General features: G+C 40.2%; 1 long non-coding RNA gene across 1 annotated transcript in view; it reads right to left on the reverse strand.

The window, feature by feature from the left end:
* The window catches only part of LOC307193348, a 143,664-nt gene that overhangs the window by 72,528 nt on the left and 49,528 nt on the right, over positions 1 to 21,608 (reverse strand). The gene's annotated exons all lie outside the window — the stretch shown is intronic.

The following is a 21,608-nucleotide window of genomic DNA, read 5'->3' on the forward strand; positions in this document are numbered from 1 at the left end:
CACACACACCCCAGAGTTCCTCAGTGCTGACTCCCAGGTCCTCTTTTCACTTTAGTTGGTCTTATTGTTAAGCTTGGTGACTGACAATGTATCATATGACTTGATTTCAAAAACGATCCCAGAATGTCCAGCATCCATGTGTTCAAGAAGCAAATGTATTAAGGGAGGAGAGTGCTGGTTATGGAGTCACACACTTGGGTTAAAATTCTGGCTATGCCACATTCACTATGTGAGCTTGGTCAAGTCACATAGTTTAGATACGTGACTTAACTTCCCTTTGCTTCAGTAAGATGGGGATGATGGGGATGATAATTCCTGCCTCCCAGGCGTGGGGATTGGCAATGTGTGTGAAGCACTTAACACAGTATCTGCACACTCAACAATTCATAGTTGTTACTCCATGTGTTCTGTTGCCCTTTCTTTCCTGCCATTTTCTCTCTGTAGAGATGAAAATCTTTTTTTCTTGGCCACTAGGTGGAGAAAGCAAGCTTTCTACAGTATTTGAATTAAACACAAGGCCAAATCATCCTGACCAAAATACTGCAGACATTTAAGGGAAAGTTTTTATTTTTCCTTCCTCTTCTTTAGAACTTCAGACAGCATGAACAGGGTATCTGGAGAGACGTCTGGAGAATTCTTGGGCAGCTCACAATGAAATGTTTGAGTTTTGAGTGTGGTCCTGCCTCGAGGCACTAGATTTTACCCAGGGATGGTCCAAGGCAAATGATGAAGTTCACAATTCAGCTTTCCAGAACCTTCTTATCCTCCATGCCTTAATCTCTTCTCACTTGCATTTCAAGCAGGCACCTGCTCAGTATTTTTTTTTCCTTCTGAGGTATTGTATAGCTACTGATTCCCATGGACATTTGCATTTTGACATGAACTCCCTTGATACGTTACCTTTCTTCAGTCTAATATAGTAGTAATGGGAACCCATTGGACTTATTTCACAAAACTGTTGGGAGGATCATTTAGTTAATACATGTGCAATCATGTGTGAACTCTAAGTTCTCTACAAGTAAGTTCTTTTTATATTGAGGATATAAATTTCTGCCTTTAAATAAATAAGTTGAGAAGTCCAAAAGATTCTTGAGAAAGAATCAGGTTTGCAAGGGGATGAGGTTACCTTTCTAGGTGAAGGCACTGTGGTGCTCTGCACATAGGCCATGTATTACTCCAAGCTCCATATTTCCTGCCTTACACTCCACATCTCTCCTTCTCACCTGGTTTCCAAAGTCTCTTTTCATTTGCTTTCATACCTATCTTTACCTTCCCAGCACTGACCCTTCAGATGAACAACTATTTGCAATGTTAATCCATGCTATTGATTGGTATCTTCCTAAGAATTATCTCATCGGCTCCAAAAATTGCAGCTACACCTACATCCCTAACCCAACATTCAATAACCCATACTATTCCAACAAGTACCTCATGATCTCTGTGTATATAAGGATATTCTGGCAAGAATCATCCAAAGAGTTTTCACTTTTACACATACTTTCACTTACAGTGCAAATTTTATTCTTTCCGTGATGGAAAATAACCAAGTTCCATACCAAATTTTTAGCCTGTAATTCACGTAATTGTATTGTAAAAAAAAAAAATTATCTCATACTTTTAAAAAGTAGTCCCATTTGGCCTTTCCACTAGTGTTCCTTGCAGGCATTTTTGTTGTTGTTTTTGTTTTCCTATGTTATTTAAGGAGGGGAAAAACTAGGAAAAATTTTAGTTTATGTTCAGTAAATTTCCGCTCTAGGACTTGAGGTTTCTATAGGCTTCCAAGAGCATAGCTGGATCCCCAAAATGCTATTCCATTTAAATGTGGTTTGAAATAGCACACTTATTTCCACTAAATTTACTTTAAATGCCTCTCACAGAGTGATCATTTTTGAATACACACACACACACACACACACACACACACACACACACACAGAGGCATCTAGGGCCTAAATGTAAGTGTAAATTCCATACTTTTCCCTTATAAAATTTTCTGATTCTCAATTTATAGTGTCAATTTGCAATCACTACATTCCATAAGCATAAGACATTCATATATATTAAATGTCTTATAAGGGGCTTTCCCCCAAACAGACTCTGAGACAAAGATTTGAGTGCAAGCAGCTTCTCGGGAAGTACAGGTAACATGGGTAGGTGAGAGGCAAAGAAATACAGTGAAGATAAGCAGATAATGAAGTGTATATTATAAAGTGGGCTCCCATATAGACTGGAGCTTAGTCCTGTGCGGAAACTCTGGAAATGATGCAAAATACAGTCCTTAGTATTATCAGGTGAAGAGTGAGGAACAGGGGATATTGATATCCCTATACCTGTCAGTCATTTGTTACTGACTTCTAGAAGAGGGAAGATCTTAATCCTCAGCCCTTCCCATAAGCCTTGCATGTGAAGCCCTCCAACAAAGATGCAAGTTCTGGCCTTTTCTTCTGCCAAGCACAGAAATGGTAAGAAGACCCAAAATGAAAGGGGTGGAGGATTGATCTGCCTGTTATGCCCATCTATTAACAAAAAATTGCTACTCATATATCACTATCCATTTTCATGCCTACATTTATATCAAGTCCCCAAACTAAAATTCAATAGTCAGTTATAGCTCAATAAAGCTGGAAAAAATTAATTCATAACCCCCTGAAAAATAAATCTCCAGGCCAGATGTTTTCATTGGAGAATTCTAGAAAACATTTAAAGAAGTACTAAAAACAATTTTACACGATGTCCTCCAGAAAACAGAAGAGGAGGAAACATTTCCCAGTGTATTATTTTATGAGGCATAATTGCTAATATCACAAAAAATAATCATTCTATATACTAACGATGAAATGCAGGAGTTGAAATTAAAACACAATTATCATTACAATTATTTCAATACTTAGATATACACTTTAAAAAGTGTATACCTTAAAAAAAGTCCAGGTTTTGTATGTTGAACATTACAAAATGCTGTTAAGTCAAAGAAGAGAACATAACTGTTCATGGATTGAAAGACCCAACATATTAAAGATGTCAATTCTCCAAGGTGATTTGCAGATTAAATACAATTCCTCTCAACATCCTAGCGAGATTTTTTTCTAGAGATGGTCAATGTTATTGTACAATTTATACAGAAAGGCACAGGTCTTAGAATAGCTGAAACAATCTTGACAAAGAAGAGTACAGTGGAAGGAATCCCTTTCCCTGATGTTAAGGCTTATTGTACAGCTATAGTAACCAAGAGTGTGTGGTATTGGTGGAGGAACAGGCATATAGACCTATAGAACCAAATAGAGAACCCAGAAATAGACCCAAACAAAAATGCCCAGTTGATTTTACACCAAAGTGAAAGAGAAATTAAGTGAAGAAAGAATACCATTTTCAACAAATGATGCAGGAACAATCAAACATCCATAGGCAAAAAAAAAAGATCATGAACTTAAAGGCAAAATGTAAACATATCAGTGCTTGGGAAAAGCAAAATTATTCTTCTATTTTATGCTGTGTAACATACGTCACTTCCCTGTCTCTTGACAACAGTTTATTTGATTTCATTTCTTTTGAGAAGCAGGATAGAGTCTGAATGGGAATAATAATAACAGCTCCCAACTCAAACGGAAGTTAGAAGGATTAAGTCAATCAACATGGGAGCCTGAGGAACAGTTCCCAATACCTGGCAAAAAGTCTAAACGTATTAGGGGTTTTCTAATATTTAGTTCTGAATATTCTCTTACAATTATCATCAGGAAGGTGTTTCCCAAATCCACATGTTAAAGGCCTATCGATTAAGAGAAATCAGAACCCGGAATTTCGATCACTTTTATACACAGGGAAGTGATGCAACATAGTTGGATGCTTTTTGTATTTTTTTCCAAGGGAAGCTTGTTTCCAATCCTATTTTGCCCATGAAATACCATTTTTGGTTTATTAGAACGATGTAATAGACACCTATCTGAGATCTCAGCTTGGTACAAGGAGTAGAATTGGTTTGCAATAGAACCAGAGTGGAGATATAAAGTGAGTAAAAGATTAAATACAGATACTATTATGAGCTAGGGTGAGAACAATACCAACAACAGTGGTGCCTCAAAATATGAATTTTCCCACTCATATTGGAATTCCTAAAGTTTATAATGCAAGACATGTAGCCCCCAAATTAAATATTTCCCTCCTGGTTCTGAGAAGTTTTGTTTTTAAATTAGGGATTCGTTTCCCCGAAATAAGCTGTTCTTTTCAGTATCCATCAAAAACTATGAAAAAATGTAGTTTATTCTCATCACATGGTTGAGTCAATGAATTTAAAGATTTGATTTTATATTTTCTTTGGCATCTATCCATTCAAATGTATGCCCTGATTTCATGCATATTTTGAAAATTAAAGGTAAATTTCTACTTGTATTTTACATAATGAACCTCATGCCTAATCCTTGGTGGTCTTTTTGGTTTTAACATGGCATTTCTTTTTCTAAAATGCTGATCAATTTCAAAATTATCTGTGAATTTTCCCAACTTATAAACTTTATATCCTACTCATCTATACTGCTATCATTGCTAGGTAAGAACACATTTTAGAATTGGCATGATGTTAACAACAGTTAACCATTTTGTAGATTCTCGCTCCAATTAGAATTCCAAGACTAAACTAGATTATCTATTGTTAATTTGGTACTGTCACCACTACACTCTAAGGGTAGGAAATATATTTCCTGGAATCCTCTTCAACATATGGTTCCAGGCTGGCATTTGCCAATGAAAGGAGCTCATGTCTGATTTGAGAGATAGAAGCAAAGCAGAAGTCATTGCCTTCTCTGCCTCCGGAGGCTGGTACAGCCAGATGTGCAGAGATGAGGGTTTACAGCAGCTTTCTGGTGACTCCAGAATATGACCCACCTTTCAGATAAAGCAAATGGTGGGAGCTTCTCAGTGATTCTCAAAAGTTGTAACAGCCTCCAGGAAAATGTTGAAAAATCACCAAATTTGGTGTTTCATGCTGAAATCTTCAGCATCAATTCCTCTGACTTCTGTTAGTAGCTCCCCTGTCCTTCTATAGTAGCTTTGCTGTCACTCTTCTAACTGCCACATAAATCCCTAATTCTGTATTAAATCTGCTATGCCTGGAATACATAGAGTCCTTCTGTTTTCTTGACTGAACCCTAACTGATACAAAGACTTTCAACATCTTGAAAATAGTATCCCAAATATATCCACAAGTCTTCATCAAGTATCCCAACTGAATTCACTGAAAAATATTCTCTGCCGCATGGCACCTGCCATGTTGCTCTTCTCTTAAGATTACTCCATCATGTCCAAGATTGCCAGTGCCCATGAGTATGTCCCTGGACCCCAATGATGCCCATGCAAAGTTGACCATTTCCAGATAGCTCTAAACTGCTGAGAATGACATCCTGAAAATCTGAGGAGTGCCCAAGTTAAATCACAATTTGGGTAGAAGTGGGAGAATGCCACGGTTCCCCCATTTAGGGTCAAACTTAAACACAAACATCCAACTCAACATCAAATGTCAACTCCTAAACCCTGCCTATGTCCAGTGTTTCTTAGAGTCACTCATGATAATATCAACTTTGACTTCTGTCTGCTGTTCATCACTTTTGTGGGCTCAACATGTATGGAAACCCAACGCTGTATTCTCAACCCTCTCTCTTGAGCAGATCTCCCCCGACGCGGTTCCTCTACTCTTGGAAGCTACCATGCATGGTTACTGTACTCATAGGATCTGCATCAGTTGCACTGTGTGGTTAGACATGTCCATCCCACCCTTGGGCAGAACTTAAGCTAAAGTGGTGATTCCACTAAGTGAATGTAGATTATTATTTTGACTTAGTGTTCAGAAAAGTCAGGGAAAATAGTGAAAAGAAACCTTGCTGGAACCTGCCTCTCAGGAAGAGCATAATGGTTAAGTCTGGAAACTTTAGAGCAGACTGCCGAGGCTTAAATGTCACCTAAAGCACTTACTCATTGTATATCTTTGTTAAGTTGCTTAACCTCTCTGTCTGTAGAAAGCACAGAATAATAGTATGCACATAGTAGGGTTGTTATGAGGACATTTTAATTATGATGATAGGTTTTTGTGTGTTCGCACTAAGTAACTTTGGCAAAATCCCTTTGCATTGACTGTGTTTCCAAATCTCCCAAATGGAAGTTCTATTAACCATTTTAACTCTACTATTCTATGGATCTACATGTATTTTCTTCATCACCATGACTTTAATCCAGTTGGAAAAACAGCAACAATAAGAAACCACACTGATTTTCTCCATGGCCAGGGCAAGTTGCATTGAAACCACTAACCCTTTCACTGAACTGCATGCTGGGCAGTAAATTCTGAGAGTAAATCTTAGATAGTGAAAGAAAAAATAAACAAGAATTCTCTCAGTTGAGAATGTCCTCTGACATTAAGTGGTATGTAAAACTGTTATTTTTCTAACTTCTGATGCCCTCTATCCCCACTTCCAACTATGAAAATTGCTAAGTGTTGACCTTATATTCCACTTAGACCAGTGCAGCCCTCTTGATAACTGTGGTCAGAATTTGATTTGTTCTAACTGCGGACATACATCATTCCTTGCACTTTAGCTACTTAGAAGACAGCTAGATTATTAGCTCTGTGGGTCAAAAAAAAAAAAATAGGGACTTATATGTATTTTTTCCTCTTCAGTATAGTTTACTTATGAATCAGAAACCCAACAAGAAGTTATAAACTGCTGAGTTTAAGTGGTATCCTACAGCTTTGGTTATGTCAGGCTTCAATTACACAAAGCACAAGCCTCTGAAGATATGTTAAGCAGAAAGAAATTTAATACAGAGAATTATGTTGAATCAGAAATTAGTAGAAGGACTTGGATCTTGGGCTGTGCCATGAATATCTCTCAGAAAAACATTGTGGAATTAGTTCATTAGGGAAGCTGTAACTTCTACCAGGAAGGCACTCATGGGAGTGTGAGCTCCAAAAGCAAATCCCCCTGCCATGTCCCTAGAGCCATGTCATGCCTACTAGATATCTACTGGGAAAATAATGGATGCCTCATACCTGGCCTCTTGGGATGCATAACAATGGTGAACTTCAATGCTGTTACAGGAAAAAATACCTCATTCCAGCTACATCTCAGTCTCACTTTTTGTGTTCCAAATCTCATGGAAGTGAGTCTGATTCGTTGAAACCAAAGATTTGGAACTCTAGCTATAAAGGAGCAGAGAAATGTAATTATTGGCTAGTCAGGCTCTGTAGTACACTGGGGCATTCTAGAAGGAGGATAAGATTCTTGTTGAAAGCTAATCCACCATAGCCATCACAAGCATTTATGGAGGACGTTTTTTTCCTGATTGCAAAAGTAATACGGTCTTATTTAAAAATGATAAAATGAGAAAAGTATAAAGAAGAAAAAATAAATTTCTACTTATACTGAGAACATGTTAATATATATTTTTCCATGTAGAATTTTTCTAAAACTTTGTCATTAAAGGCTCTTACATTTATTTGTTGTTTTTAAGGCCTTTGCCTTTTGGGGATTTCCGTTACGGAGGGAAAAATGATTTTAGTGCCTATCTCCAATCAATCCACATTGTATTTCAAAATGTCACTTAGAAGAAAAACTTCAATTTTCAATTCACCTGGAGTCTCTGATGTAAGTCAGAGCAACTATACCCAAATGGTCATCAACTACTTTTCTTTCCACAATAGATTAGATTCATAACCCAACACTTTAAATTTGCTTTGCAAAGTGCTACAAAATACAGAAAAATATTAAATGATCTATATAGTACTGTATATTTTGATTAACATATATAATGAACAGTGTGTGATGTATTGAAAAAAATAATAAAAGTCTGTTGCCTAAAGGAGAGATGATTAAAATAAATAGTAAAAAGTAGAATTCAAGAATTTCATCATAACCAAACCCAACCTCCTAAACTTTTGATTGATATTCCAAACTTGCTGCAAATATCTGTGAAAACAAATAAATGTTCCTATTTCACCAGTATGAACTGCAAGAGAAAGAATATTTGTAAAGAACCTAGCATGAGGTAATACCTCTGGATTATCAAGTCTCACAGTGATTCTGCCATAATCAATGAGAAAAATCGGATCCATAATTAAAATGCATTGACACAATGAAACATTCATTAGCTGGCTGTACCACAGGGGCAGAGGGGTAGGGTGGAGGCAGTGGGGTGGGCTGAGAAAGCCGAGCCTGTGATACCAGCTCTCTCAAACTCTCTCAGGATAGGTGCTTTTCGTTTTTTCCAGGACTGGAACTGCTTGTCACCAGAATCCCCAAACAATACTTGACTTTTCAGGGTAGGGGAGTGTTAAGGACTGAAACTTGTGTCCCTACACCCTCCAAATTTGTATGTTGAAATTCTAAACCCCAGGACCTTAGAATGTGACTATATTTGGAGATGGGGCCTTTAAAGAGGTAATTAAGTTGAAATGAGGTGGTTAGGCTGGGCCCTAGTCCAATATGACTGGTGCCCTTATAACAAGAGATTAGGGAGCAGAGTCAGCCTCCAGGGAGGCTTATGTACAGAGAAGGCCAAGTGAGAACACAGTGGGAATGACATCATCTGCAAACCAAGGAGAGAGCTTTCAGGAGAATCCAAGCCTGCCAACACTGTGACCTTAGATTTGGCCTCCAGAAGTATAAGAAATAAATAGGTAGTTGTTTAAACCACCCCTTCTGTGGTATTTTGTTATGGCAGCCCAAGCAAACTAATACAGGGAGAAAAAAGTGAAATGTATAATTTAAACAAATAAGTTTGATGCTCCTCTTGGTATAGAAAAGTTGTTCTCAAACAGGAAATTCTTCTCCCCCTGGGGAGAAGGGGACACTGGGCAATGTCTGGGGACATCTTGATTGTCACATGAGGGGGTGGGGGCAGGGTCTACTGACATATAGTGAATAGAGGCTACGGATACTGTGAGACATCCTACAGTGCACAGAACGGTCCCCCTCCTCCAGAACAGAGAATGATCCAGCCCAGGAACTGAGGTTGAGAAATTCTACTGACTGTAATGGCATGAATTTGCCTCACAGATTTGTGATTTGGGAATGAGGAGATGTAACTTTTTTTTGTTTTCCTGGTTGGGCCTACAAAGTCATTTCTGCAACAGCTAATTATCTTGTACCAGCCACTCTGAACAGTTAGCTAGAGGATGTTTCACTAATGATCCCCATCAGGCCAGTTGGCCCTACCTGTGATGAACATACTAGACCAGGGAACTTTCCACTTTACTATTAGCAGAATGGAAACATTTCTGCTATTCTGTTCTCACAAAATGCAGAAGGCAGAAACTAATTCCATATGTCAAATGTTTCTTCCTTTAAAGATGAAGGGCAAATAAGCCCATTCTTTTTGCCCACAAGTGTACTGGACATGAATTTATTAAACCAATTAATTATTGAAGTGAATTTTTAAATGCCTTATTTAGTGATAAGGAATATTAAAACTGAGGTAGGACAGGTTTTTTTTTTTTTAAGATGATGAGTCACTTGAAGCTTAACTTCTATCATTTATATCCTCTGACATTTTCTTTTTCTCTTTCTCCTTTACCCTCATCTGTATCTAGTCACCAAGAAAGAGCAAGAAAGGCAATGATGTTCAAACCTGAGAAGATGGATTAACGCAAGGATGCTCTACTCCTCCCGAGATTAAGTTCGATCTCTTGCTCTTATGGGCTACTGTGATGCTCTTTGGATAGAATAAACATGTAATGTTCTTATGCTTGGGGACAAATAGGGAAGATGAAGGACATCTAGCTCTACTGACCCCTCAGAATTCTGCAGTGTAGGATTTTTTTAAAAAAAGTCTTTTGGGATCACAGGATCATATAACAATGGAAGGCTCGGTGAATTCAGTAGACACAATAACTCCAGCTGGTATCATATGTCTGGCTTTGACATGGTAATGGTTATTTAGGTGATTTCAGTGATGAGAGAATCTGCAGATCACCACCTCTGCTTGCTCCCTGCTTCTTCCCCTCATCCAAGTGCTGGCCTAAATCAAAACTTTAAGATTCACAATTCATCAAGATGACTCTGTGAGTGCATGATAAATTGGGCAGATTAGATTTTATATATCTTTAGCTCCACAAATCATCATTTATGAGTCTCACTGTTGGATGCAGAGTGAGAAGAGAAATATGGGGAAATATGAGAACCAGGGTGTGATAATCTCATTTGAATTAGACAAATGAGGCCCTGCTGGAAAGGAACACCCAGGGTCTCTGAACAAATTTATGAAGTCAAAACAAAAAATAATTACAGTGCAGAAATGGCTGGTGCTGGATGAACCCACTTCATTCCTAATGTGGGTTGGCAGCTCTTCATCCTGATTATTCCATCTGGAGATAATTGTGTGATATCATGCATAAAATTAAATCATAAATCAACCCAACTAGTGAACAGGCCAGCAAGCTGCTGAGAAAGCCAAGCATAGGGGAGGTGAGACTTCTCATCTTAGTGAGAGATATAGGAATGAAATTAAGAGAAGACCTGTAGGAGGTGACCCCCAGCAAGTCTGCAAGCTCGCTTGCTGACAACTGCCGCCAAAGTCCATGCCTCAACAGAATAAGGACAGCCTACACGATGATGCATTATCCATTTGCTGACGAGGGAAGAATGTTCTGTTCATGGAAGGAACCACGTACTGCTTTTCAAGGATCTCTGTTTTGAGTTGGGGATGTCCAACATGCAATACTTTATTTTCTTTCCTGATGAAATGTTACTAGTGATAGAAAGTTTACAAACACAATGGAAGTCTTAAACAATAGCATAAAATCAAACAGCCTTCGAGGCTTAGAGTTGGGAGAATTAAAGAGTACACCATGGTCTCTGACTTAGTAAGTAAGCTGTGGTTAATTTACAGGTTATATTTGGAAAGGGTTTTTCAGAGGACAAGGTATGGTTTTAAAGCAGTGGCTATGATGCATATAAAAGAGTAAAGTAATTAGGATAAAGACAAATGTATTGTTTAAGTGGTGACCATTGATTTCTATAAGTGCTTTTGCTGTGGCCTGTAAGTTGCATGGGGTCAAAACTCAAAGATGATCCAGACTCCCTAAGAGCTCAGGCTGGAGCAAATGGCTGAAGGGCATTTAATACTTCTTTCAGCCGAATCATCTGAGATGATAAATCTCATTGGCTTTGGAGATTCCATTTGTGACCATAATAAATGGAAAGTCCAGCTGTACGTTGAGTCTCTGAGCTTTCAAGTGGCAACAGTAGCAGATGTTGGGAGGCTGGTGGCTTGTGAGCATCTGCAGGAGGACGGTCACGGGGCCGCTCAGCAGAGACGCCTAGTAGAAGACGATAATGAAGATAAATTCTTTCTTGTCCTTCTTTTCCCCCTCTGAATAATATCGGGAACAGTAGAGCAAGAAAAGCCACCAGTTCTGAAAAATGCTTATTCTTTTGTTTCATTCCCAATTGTACTGTGCCCATATAATGCGTATATACTGAACCCAAATATTTGTAAGTATAGGAATCTGGCTAGCTTTAGACAGTTATAAAGTGTGGGCAAACCAAAAATATGAAAAACCTTCATAGGGATAAATACTATTTACCTGTCTTTAATGACTTCCTTTCCCCCATCTCCTACCCCCCAAGAATGTTTGTTTCCTGTTCTTCATTTTGGCCAAACTCAACCAGAAACCAGGAAACCACATACATATAACAATGTTATGATAATGAGCAGCATTAGAATTCTATTTTATCAGGTTTGTTTAATTGGCCAGAAGTCTTTTAGTTGCAAACCTCAGAAACCCAACTCAAACTAGTCTATGTAAAGAGAAGAAATTTATTGTCTTATGTAAATCTATCTATCTATCTATCTGTCCATCCATCCATCTTATCTATGTATGTATGTATGTATCTGTCTATCTATCTATCCTATCTATTCATCTACCTATTATCTATCCATCCAGCTATCGATCATCTATTCATCTCTATTCATCTATCCATCCAGCTATCTATTTATCTATCTATCCAGCCATCTATCTATCTGTCTGTCTGTCTATCTATCCAGCCATCTATCTATCTATCTATCTATCTATCTATCTATCTATCTATCTATCTATGCACTGGTTCAGGCAAGACTGCATCCAAGTCTCAAATAGTCCTCTCCTATATTCTCTCTTTCTCCCTACCTCTGTCTCTTGATTCTACTTTTTTCCTTGGTTTTATTCTCAGTTATGTCCTCTTTCTATAAAAACAAAGCCCCAGTGGCTCCAGATATATATATTCCTTGGGATCCATGATTTCCCAGTGAAGGAGAGTACATCTTTCACAGTGATTTTAGCAAACTTAGTACAAAATGGTATATGTGGAGGAAATTGTGCCTAGGCACTCTGATTGGAGCCAGACTGAATGCCTTGCATTTAGCCTACAACCAGAAGTTTGCTGAAGTTTTAAAGCTGGAAAATAAAAGACCAAATCTTTGTTTTAGAAGGATTACTCTGTCACCAATGTGAGAAATGGCTCAGAATTGGAGAAAACTAGATTCTAGAAAAGGAGTGCAGGCAGCAGAAGGTGAGGGGGTACTGGCAGAAGCATTAGAAAGGATAAAAAACAGATCGCAAAGGCCTCTGAGGAATATAATTGGAATAACTTAGCAACCAATTGAATGTGGACAAATGAAGAAAAAGGAAAAGTGAAAGACAGCACAGATGTTTCCAGTTTGGAAGACTGAGTGGATTTTAAGGTCATTCACTGATATGTTGAGACAGCTCAAAGTAGTAAGTTTGAATGCATTCTTTCCTTGCAGATATTTTAAAGTAGTTTTTCTATCCCCTAGGAAGAAATACCAACAAATCTAATACCTCTTGCATTCCGCTCATAGCAGAGAAATTGTGAACAGATTTTAGGCAACGTTCAAGATTGGAACTAGGGTAATGTTTTTATCAGCAGGGCCATTTAGTCAATTCTTCAGGCTAATTCTACTAAAAGTAATCAAAGTTTAAATATTACTTTTCAGCTTTTAGTAATTCACAGTATTGATGTTATAAATATTTGATTTTTCTCAAAATAATATATACTATGATTTAAAGATTTTTTAATGTTAGTTTATTGAAGGCTGCTTTTAACAATTACCTGGAAGAGGGCACGTAGGAAGTGACAGATAGAGCCCACAGGTGCTGCAGTGCCCACAGGGTAGACAAGGAAGAATACTGGAGCCAATAAAACTTTATTTACAGAAACAGATGGGCTGATGTAGTAATTTTTTAATATTGAATTATAACATTATCTATCTAGATTCCTGAGGTTTTCTTCACCTTCTTAGTTTTTTTTTTTTTTTTCTTGGCCCAAGGATAATGCCTCAATTTAGTCCCATTTAGATGGTACTAAGCCAACAGGAGTTTGTTACCAAATACAAGCTCAGAGCATTGGATTCAGGAGGGAAACTATGGGCAGGAAGATTGAGGGAAAAAAAAGAGTTTCTCCATCTGCTGATCAGCCTATAAGCCCAGATTTGGGGGAGCCAGACTCACTTGCAGAGTGTCAGAAGAAGCACAGACCTATTTTGGGACATCATCTTTCAAACAAAGCCCCACCTAAAGACAGCGGCACGTCTATGAAGCTTTCAGTAGGTTTCCCTGGGCCAAAAATGTGCTCTTAAATTTTCTGAAATGTATTAATAGTTTATAAAATGTGATACTGGATTTTGAGTCTTGCTACTAAAAATGTGGTCTGTGGATCAACATCTTCAACATCTCCTGTTTGCTTGTTAAAAATGCAAGTTCTCAGGCCACATCCCTGGCCCACTGGATCAAAATATGCATTTTAATAATATCCCCAGATAATCTGTATACACATTAAAGTGTAAGAAATGGCCTCCAAAGTGAAGTACAAAATTAAAATAATAGAACTTTTATTTATTGTTGTTTATCTCATACTCTTACCAATTCAATAATATGTAGATATTTTATAATTTATTATATCACTATAGTAGTATATATCTATTATTACTAGAGTTATATTTATAGACCTTTTTTCTTTAATAGACAGAAATACGTGAACAGAAATTTTTGGAGATCACTTCCTGGAAGGTTGCAACTCTAAGTCCTTGAAGAGAGAAATAAAAGAAGAAAGAACAAAACTTGGAGTATTCTAATTTTCTGGAGTGACCTTCAAGCTTAGTCTGTTATCCCAAGGTCATGATGACTAATTACTGCATCTATGAATTCATTAAAATGCTCATACAGCCCTCCAGGAAACTTCTGAACCTAAGCCATCCTCAAGTGGTTTATTCTTTTCCTGTAATACTTACTACCTGATCCCAGAACACAAAAGCAAGTTGAATTCACAAATCAATGCTTAGAAAATCATCTAGTGATAAAGAACAAAGCAAATTCAGAATTTGCACAATCCTTTCTTAGTCTGATTGAGGGAGTCTTAACTATCCATTTAAAATTATTTTTATTTCAGTATTTTTTTTTTTCTGGATAAACAATGAAATGCAAATACCATGGTCATTAATGACCTGATAGATGTTTCATCCCCTTGGAACAGGGAAGTTCATGCTTGGTCTGGCCCATTTCTGAGATGTACCCTCCTATGTAATTAGTGATGCCTTGACTCAACCACCTAGGCCCAAGTCAGTTTCTTGTTTCTTTCTTGCTTCCTGTATCTCTATCCTCTCTTTCTCTTTTTTCTGTCCTCTTTGCCACACATTTCAGGTTATATGTGACTCACATTAATAGAGAAAATAAAGAGAAGTCAGTCAAAGGCTTTGAAAAGATGTTAATAGTAACATTCAACTTGAGAACTACCTGAGGATTGGATAAGTAGACTTTTTTTTCAAGCAATGTTTAAATTTATTACTTTCATATATCTGAATGAGGCATTTTGGGGAAATTCAAATTGGCCAGGTCCTAGGGCAAACGATTTTCTATTCCGCCTTTGCATTCAAGCTGCTCAAGAATATATGTTTATAGTGCAGAGAAACCACATTTAGAAGATTGTCTCTGTTCTCCCTTCCAATGTTCCATATCGTGCTGGACTCTTACAGGCACCTGTGCCCACACGTGACTTTTGTTTATGGAAGTTTCCCTTTTTCAATGTTTTCCCTGCATCACTATCCCAATCCATGAACTGAGAATAGCCATTCATCCAATCCTCTTTTATTAAGCACTAACTATGTAATCGTAGTCAGTGTTAGGCTCCAGCTATACAGAGTAAAAACACTCAATGCCTTTTACTTGAATTTTCCCAGAAACAGTCCGTAAGGAAGGGATTTGGATGCAGGCAATATTTTGAAGGCGATCCCAGGAAGCACAAGCAGAGGGGTGGGGCAAGTGAGGTGAGGAATCTGTATGTGCATATTTATGAATGGGTCCTTGCTGTGGGTAGCCAGGACTCAGTCCTACTGGGGACACTTAAAAGAATCATGTAGAACACACCTCAGACTGTCCCAGTGAGGGACAAGGAAGTGGGCTGTGGCATATTTCCCTTCCAAATACGCCCACAACAATATCCCCCAGGCCATAACCTCTTCTTGCAATGTGACCTTGAGGTTCCTTTATTCAAGGGCTTGGGTGGATTTGCGACTTTGGTGGAGGTGGTTCTGTATGACATCGGAAGCTTGGACTTAAAGGGCGATACAGTTTCTTCCTGTTTCTCTTGGGATGCTCCTGCTTGTAGGAAGCCCTAATGAGCCTTCACAGAGAAATCATATGGTGTTCCAGCCATCAGACCCAGCTGAGGACCCAGCTACAGCCAGCACCTACTGCCAGCAATGGGAGTGGGCAGTTCTTCTATGGTTCCCAACTTCAGTTAAGTCACTCTGAGCCTTTGCATCTTCCCAACTGTGGCCCAAACGTCATAGAGAAGATGCTCTATGCTCTTTCCAACCCCTCATGCCCAGACTGGTGAGCTCCCAGGTAAGATCCATGTGGTCCTTTGGCTCTGAGTTTGGGGTGGTGTGCTATGCGGCGGTTGATAACCAGACACTGGGGCACTCATCCATCGACATCCAGCCCTTGTCAGTTGTGATGTGCTAGGTCCCCAACACACTCAGGCTGCCCTGCATGGCCGAGCAAGTTCCTGCAGCCTTGTGGAAAGTCCACAGGCAGAGAATGACACTCAAAGCGGGAGCTGCTAGCTGTACTGTCCCTGCCCCTGCAGTTACAGGTGAGTGCTGAGTGGACCCAGGGCTCAGGGGCTGAGCACCACCTCTGGTCAAATGGCTCACACAGCAGGTGAAAGATGAACAGTTAAACTGAAAGGGTGGAATATGCTAAATCCAATGACAGAGTTAGCACAGGGCACTCTGCAGCTCCAAGGAGACCCTCTACTCCAGGCCACTGAGGACCAGGAAGGTTTCCCAGAAGAACAGTTAAGTGAGCAGTTTAGCCTCCAAGGCTAAAAATTGGAAACCTCTCCAATACGACAAAACTCTCTGGAGAAAAACATTTACAAAGACATCTGTTTTGGGGATAGCATTATGTTGGCCAAAAAATGAAACCCTCGCAGGTTACAATTAAATATATGATCACTGTTGGCTTCCCTTTCTAAGAGAATAAGGTCTCAACGTGGACGAAACTGATTTAATGACCTGCCTATCCGTAAGACAGGGAGGGATACCTTTGCTATTCTGGTAAGTGAAGAAAATATGCTCTTTCATATTGATAGTCTATAAATTCCTACTTAATTCAAGAAGATATCATTTTCCAAAATGAAGATAGAGAAGGGAAAATTTTAAAATATCATTATCCTTTGGCTTTCCATCTGAATATGATGGCTTTGTTAAACACTGCTTTTAACTAAAATTCTGACCCCCTACTCACCCAATTTTTCTGACAATTTCCATGATGCTGAATAAACCCTTCTCTGTGTCATCTCTGTGTGAATACATTTCCTAGTGTTTTTGATTTCTTGACTCTTAGTGAACTCTCCATTTGAGTATAACATACAGAGAAGTACACAAATCATTTTAGCTCAATGACTTTTACAAATGTACACACTCATGTAACCAACACCCACGTGAGTGAGAATAAACAGAACATAACCCAGCACCTCCAGAAACAATGCCCCCAGAGGTAATCATTCCCCTAATTTCTGACACAGACTAGCTTTCCCTGCTTTAAGCACCTTATGGAAGGAATCACACTGTGTGTACTGGCCTGGGTCTCCCTTCTTTATGACTCAGCACTACTTTAGTGAAATTCGTCTACCTTTTGTATAGTTGTTTATTTTGATTGTTTGATTTTAACTGCTATTTGTTAAATTTATCTGTGTTACTGGAAAAAAAAAAAACAGGAGGTTCATGGTTATCATCTGACATCCTGACATTCTGCTTCCAACTGAGGAAAGCCTTTATTAGCAAGAAAAAAAAAGAAAAAAACTTTCTAAAACACACTGCATGAGTTAGTGTTTCCTCCGAAAGTTTGGCAAGGGCGTGGGAAGCGGACTATATTAGTCATTCAGAGGATTTTGTCCTCAGATGTCCTGATTCGGAGGTTGAACAATTCCCATTGTAAGGTAGGATTAATGCTGTTACACGCTCTCTGTGCATGACTCCATATTAAAAATGTAAAAGTTACATTTTAAGTTCAAAGTGCCACCAGTGATGTTTATTTGCTTGCATTATCATAGTTTGGGTTCACTGTCTCTTTTAGGGCTCGGAATTTGGGGCCAAGGGTATGGGAAAGTTCCTTTCTAGTATGAAACACGTCAGTGCCTAAAAAAGTATATACGTATAAATTATATATATATATATATATATATATATATATATATATATAAAGATAATCTTAACCTAGTGATTTTATTGCTAAGTTCTACGACTCTGCAGTAAAACTGTAGAACCTTCATCTTCCTTGCTCAGAAAGCAGCAGCATGCTGGGTTGCACATGCCTCCAAGAGGAAATAAACTATTTAAAATGCGCAGACAATTGAAATTGCAAAAGCAATTCCTCCAGGAAGTGGGTAACCATCACCCATGAGGTGTGAGCAAGACCTTAGTTTAATAACAAATGGGTAAGAGCACAGGCCAACAGCTCGGGCCACGTTTCTTGTCTCCCTGCATTCCTAAATTGCTTTTGCAAGGACACCCCAGACAACTGTAGCCTCTGTGTGTATCTAGAGTCTGCTAGGAGGTTCTGAAAAGCTAGAGCGTGCTGGGGCTAGTTTTACAGCGGGAGCTATAAGGCAAGGAGGGGACTGAACTGCTCCTTTTCGTGTTGGTCAAACTGCCCCTGGTACACTGGGTTTCATTGTTGGTGCCCTTTGTAAGACAGTTAAACTGAGCAGCTTTATGAGTAACCGACCACAACAGTGAGAGGCTTTAAGGCACTCAATAATGGCCATTAGCATTTATTATGCACTCAGCATGCCAGACCTTCTCCAAGGATGCGATGGCATCTGCACCTCCCGGGAGCCCCCAGGGTGGTCACTATTGCTATGCCTGCATTTTCACACCCAGGAAAGTGAGACTCAGAGAGATCTGCCAGAGTCACAGAGCCGGAGAGCTGGTTTTGAACCTTAAGTGGTTTGACTCCAGGCCAGTGCTCAGAGCAGCACATCACGTGACTTGTCACTAAAGGACCCTATGACACGCAGAGGGGATAGGTTCACCCCTGCCTCATTGGTTCCTTGAGCCATTTAAGCAATATGACCATGTACAGGGCTCACCTGAGGTCCTGACCATAATAAAGCCCTCCATAAATGTTGGCTACTATTACTCTGAACAGAATGGTAGTGAAAGAGTGATTAACCTGGAGAATTTAGCGAGGACACGGCAGTGATCTTAGCAGTAACTTCCTGTGGGTGGTGATGTGTAAGATGGCAGACAGCATGGCATCTTGGGAAGGGTATTCATTGCTTTAGAACCAGGGCACTGCTGTTTCTTTTTATAACTGACTTTTGGCAGATCACTTAACCACGCTGAATCTCTTTCTGCATGTCAGTGATGGAGACAATAATTACTACCTTTCAGAATTCTTATGAAAGACATGTAAAAAGTGCCCTAAAGATGTCTGGCACATAACGGAAACCTTGCAGAGGTTAATTTTCTTCTCAACAACCTCTGTGACTCAAGACTAGAGGATGGAATTGTGATCTACCAGAGGAAGTTTAGATGTGGTCCAAAAATCATTATCTAAATGGGCTTCCTCAAGAGAAAGTGCTGGCTCGCAGTGGAAGTTGCTAAGTATTTCAGAAGAGGGGTGGGCTGGTGAACTATTTGACCTTTAGTCCTTCAACTATTATGGAACCAAGAAAATATTCACACAGCCTTTCAGAAAACTCCCTTGAGAACACTCAGGCTACAAACAGTTCTTAGTAAATCTTAGGATCCATTAAGCTTGTTTACGGCCAACAACAGTGATGGGAAGATGCATTAGCGCCTCACAGGTCCTGCTCACTGGTGTGCTTCTGGCAAAGCCTTGTTTCCTCTGCTGTTTGAGGTGGTGGCGGTTTGTGCTGGTTTTCTTCATGACAGTGTTGAGGATGATGCTTTATTAAAATAAATTTTAAGACCTTCTGTTCATTCTAAAACTTTCCTTTCTCCTTTTCAAACCAGGAGCCAGGGCCTTTACCTTTTCTTTCCTTAGACTTTTGCTGAGCAAAGGTAATGTGAAGGAGGGAGGCACCTGGTGGAATGGTTCTGGAGGTAATAAAGGAAAGAAGAACGATGTGTCTCAGTCCAGGAAGGGGTTCGAAGGCCTCCATCCTGTGAGCAGGGAAGACGTACCAGCCCCTCTGCTGGGAGCAGCCCTGGGGAGACAGTGAGACCTCAGAGGGTACTGCCTGGTGGACGCAGAGAACGTGGGGAGCTGCGGTTTCCTAAATCGGCCGACATCACCATGAGCAGATGCAGCAGTCAGCAGGCCTGGAGGAACCAAGCAGTGGGCATCTCACTGTGAATTGGAGAGAGCCAGTGACCCAGGACCATGATGGATGTCCCTCCAGCCTTGCCTCCCTGGAAATTCCTGAACACTAAGGTGGTGGCGGCGGGGGAGGGCAGCAGCTGTAAGGGCAGAGAGCAAATCTTCCATCAGCCTCGGGAGTCTGGAGTCTGATTTAGGTTGATCCGTAAAAAGGAAGGAATTGTGATTATTTCTGCCACATCTGATTTTGTAGGGCAAGTTTAACCTTCCACAAAAATAAACCCATTTGAGAGTTTCAATCTAAGGTCATAGCATCTGGGTCTCTCATTATGATTAGAAAGTGTTGCCTCATTAACCCAGTCAAAGGTGAGGACCAAGGGAACCTCAGAGTATTAAGTGATTGATCCAGATGGGTCCAGGTGAGTGAAATCCATAATTCTCGATTTCCTAGCTCCTAATTGCTCCCTCTTCAGGTTTGAGGAATGCTGTCTCAATATGATATCCATTATTTCAAGCAAGATTTTATTTCTGCTTGTGATATTTATGGAAACCAGGTGGAAGAAAGAAATGCAAGGGTGCCCCCCGGGTGCCTTTTAGAGCCCGGCCCCCACCCTTCTGTGCACAGCTCTCACGTTGCTTCTGCGCGGTGCTGAGAGCAGGGGGCTTAGAGAAAGCGCTTCATGATTGGAAAGGACTTGAGCATCCTGAGATGAAAGCTGTCCATGAGCCTGAAGTGCCGCTCCTTGAAGGATTACCTCTGTTTATGTTTTGGCTGCCACTTGGTCGTGTTGAAGAGAAAGAGTGATTTCAGGAATTGATCCCTTTACCCTTGGAGCAAGCCGAAGTGGGCAGAATTGAAAAGGGATTTCAGGCTGCTGTTGGTGGCTTTGCTGCGGAGGCTGTTATCACCCCCTTGCGGGGACAGTCTCCGGGGCTTGGCTGGCCTCCAGCAGTTAATGAAGGCCCCTGGAGAGTCACCTCAGTCTCTTTGCTGCTACACCTGGCACACTTGAAGGTGGGTGAGAGAAGAGCTCCTGAGCAGGAGGAAAGGGGGCACCTGCCCAGCTGCGCACTGTCAGCTCCTCTGCCCCACCTTTGGTCAGACTGCTTTCCAGACTGAGATAATCAGGCAGTGAGTGCCCGCACCATGGGGCTCAGATGGGATGGAGACTGGCTTAGCTTGGGTGGGGGCGGGGAGAGGCAACAGGAGGGGGAATGGACTCCAGGAAGATGCTCCTGATTCCCGGTCACTGCAGAGGACACTCCTGTCTGCAGTCTCATGAGCTGAGGTGCCTAGGAGGCTGCATCTCCCCGTCTTTCTTCTGCTTTATCAACACCCCTCATCCACACTGGTTTCCTGGTCTTGGACAAACTTACTCTTCGTATAATTTTTACTTTTTCTTCCTAACATCTCAATAGAAGTAGAGATTGTTAGAGTTTGAAAGGATTTCAGTGACCATCTCTTCCAATTTCTCACTTTATAGACGAGGAAACTGAGGCACGTGAGTGACTAGCTGAGCTGATGACAGAGCCAGCAGCAGGAGTCTGGGCATCCTGTCTCCTTCCAGGGCTCTTCGTAGGGGTCCCACTGCCTTCTCCCCTCTGCCCCCTTCTCTCCCCACAGCAATGGTGTCAGAAAGTGGGAAATCAGAGTTCTTGTCCTGTCACTAAGCCACCATGTGACTTGCTGAAAATCACCCAGTCCCAGGCCTTCTGTTCGCCCATCTGTGAAATGAAGGATCAGATTAAAGGGCCTCAGTGACAATCCCATGTGTTC

This window comes from Stenella coeruleoalba (assembly GCF_951394435.1).
Source record: "Stenella coeruleoalba genome assembly, chromosome: 10".
In the NCBI taxonomy this organism is placed as follows: Eukaryota; Metazoa; Chordata; class Mammalia; order Artiodactyla; family Delphinidae; genus Stenella; species Stenella coeruleoalba.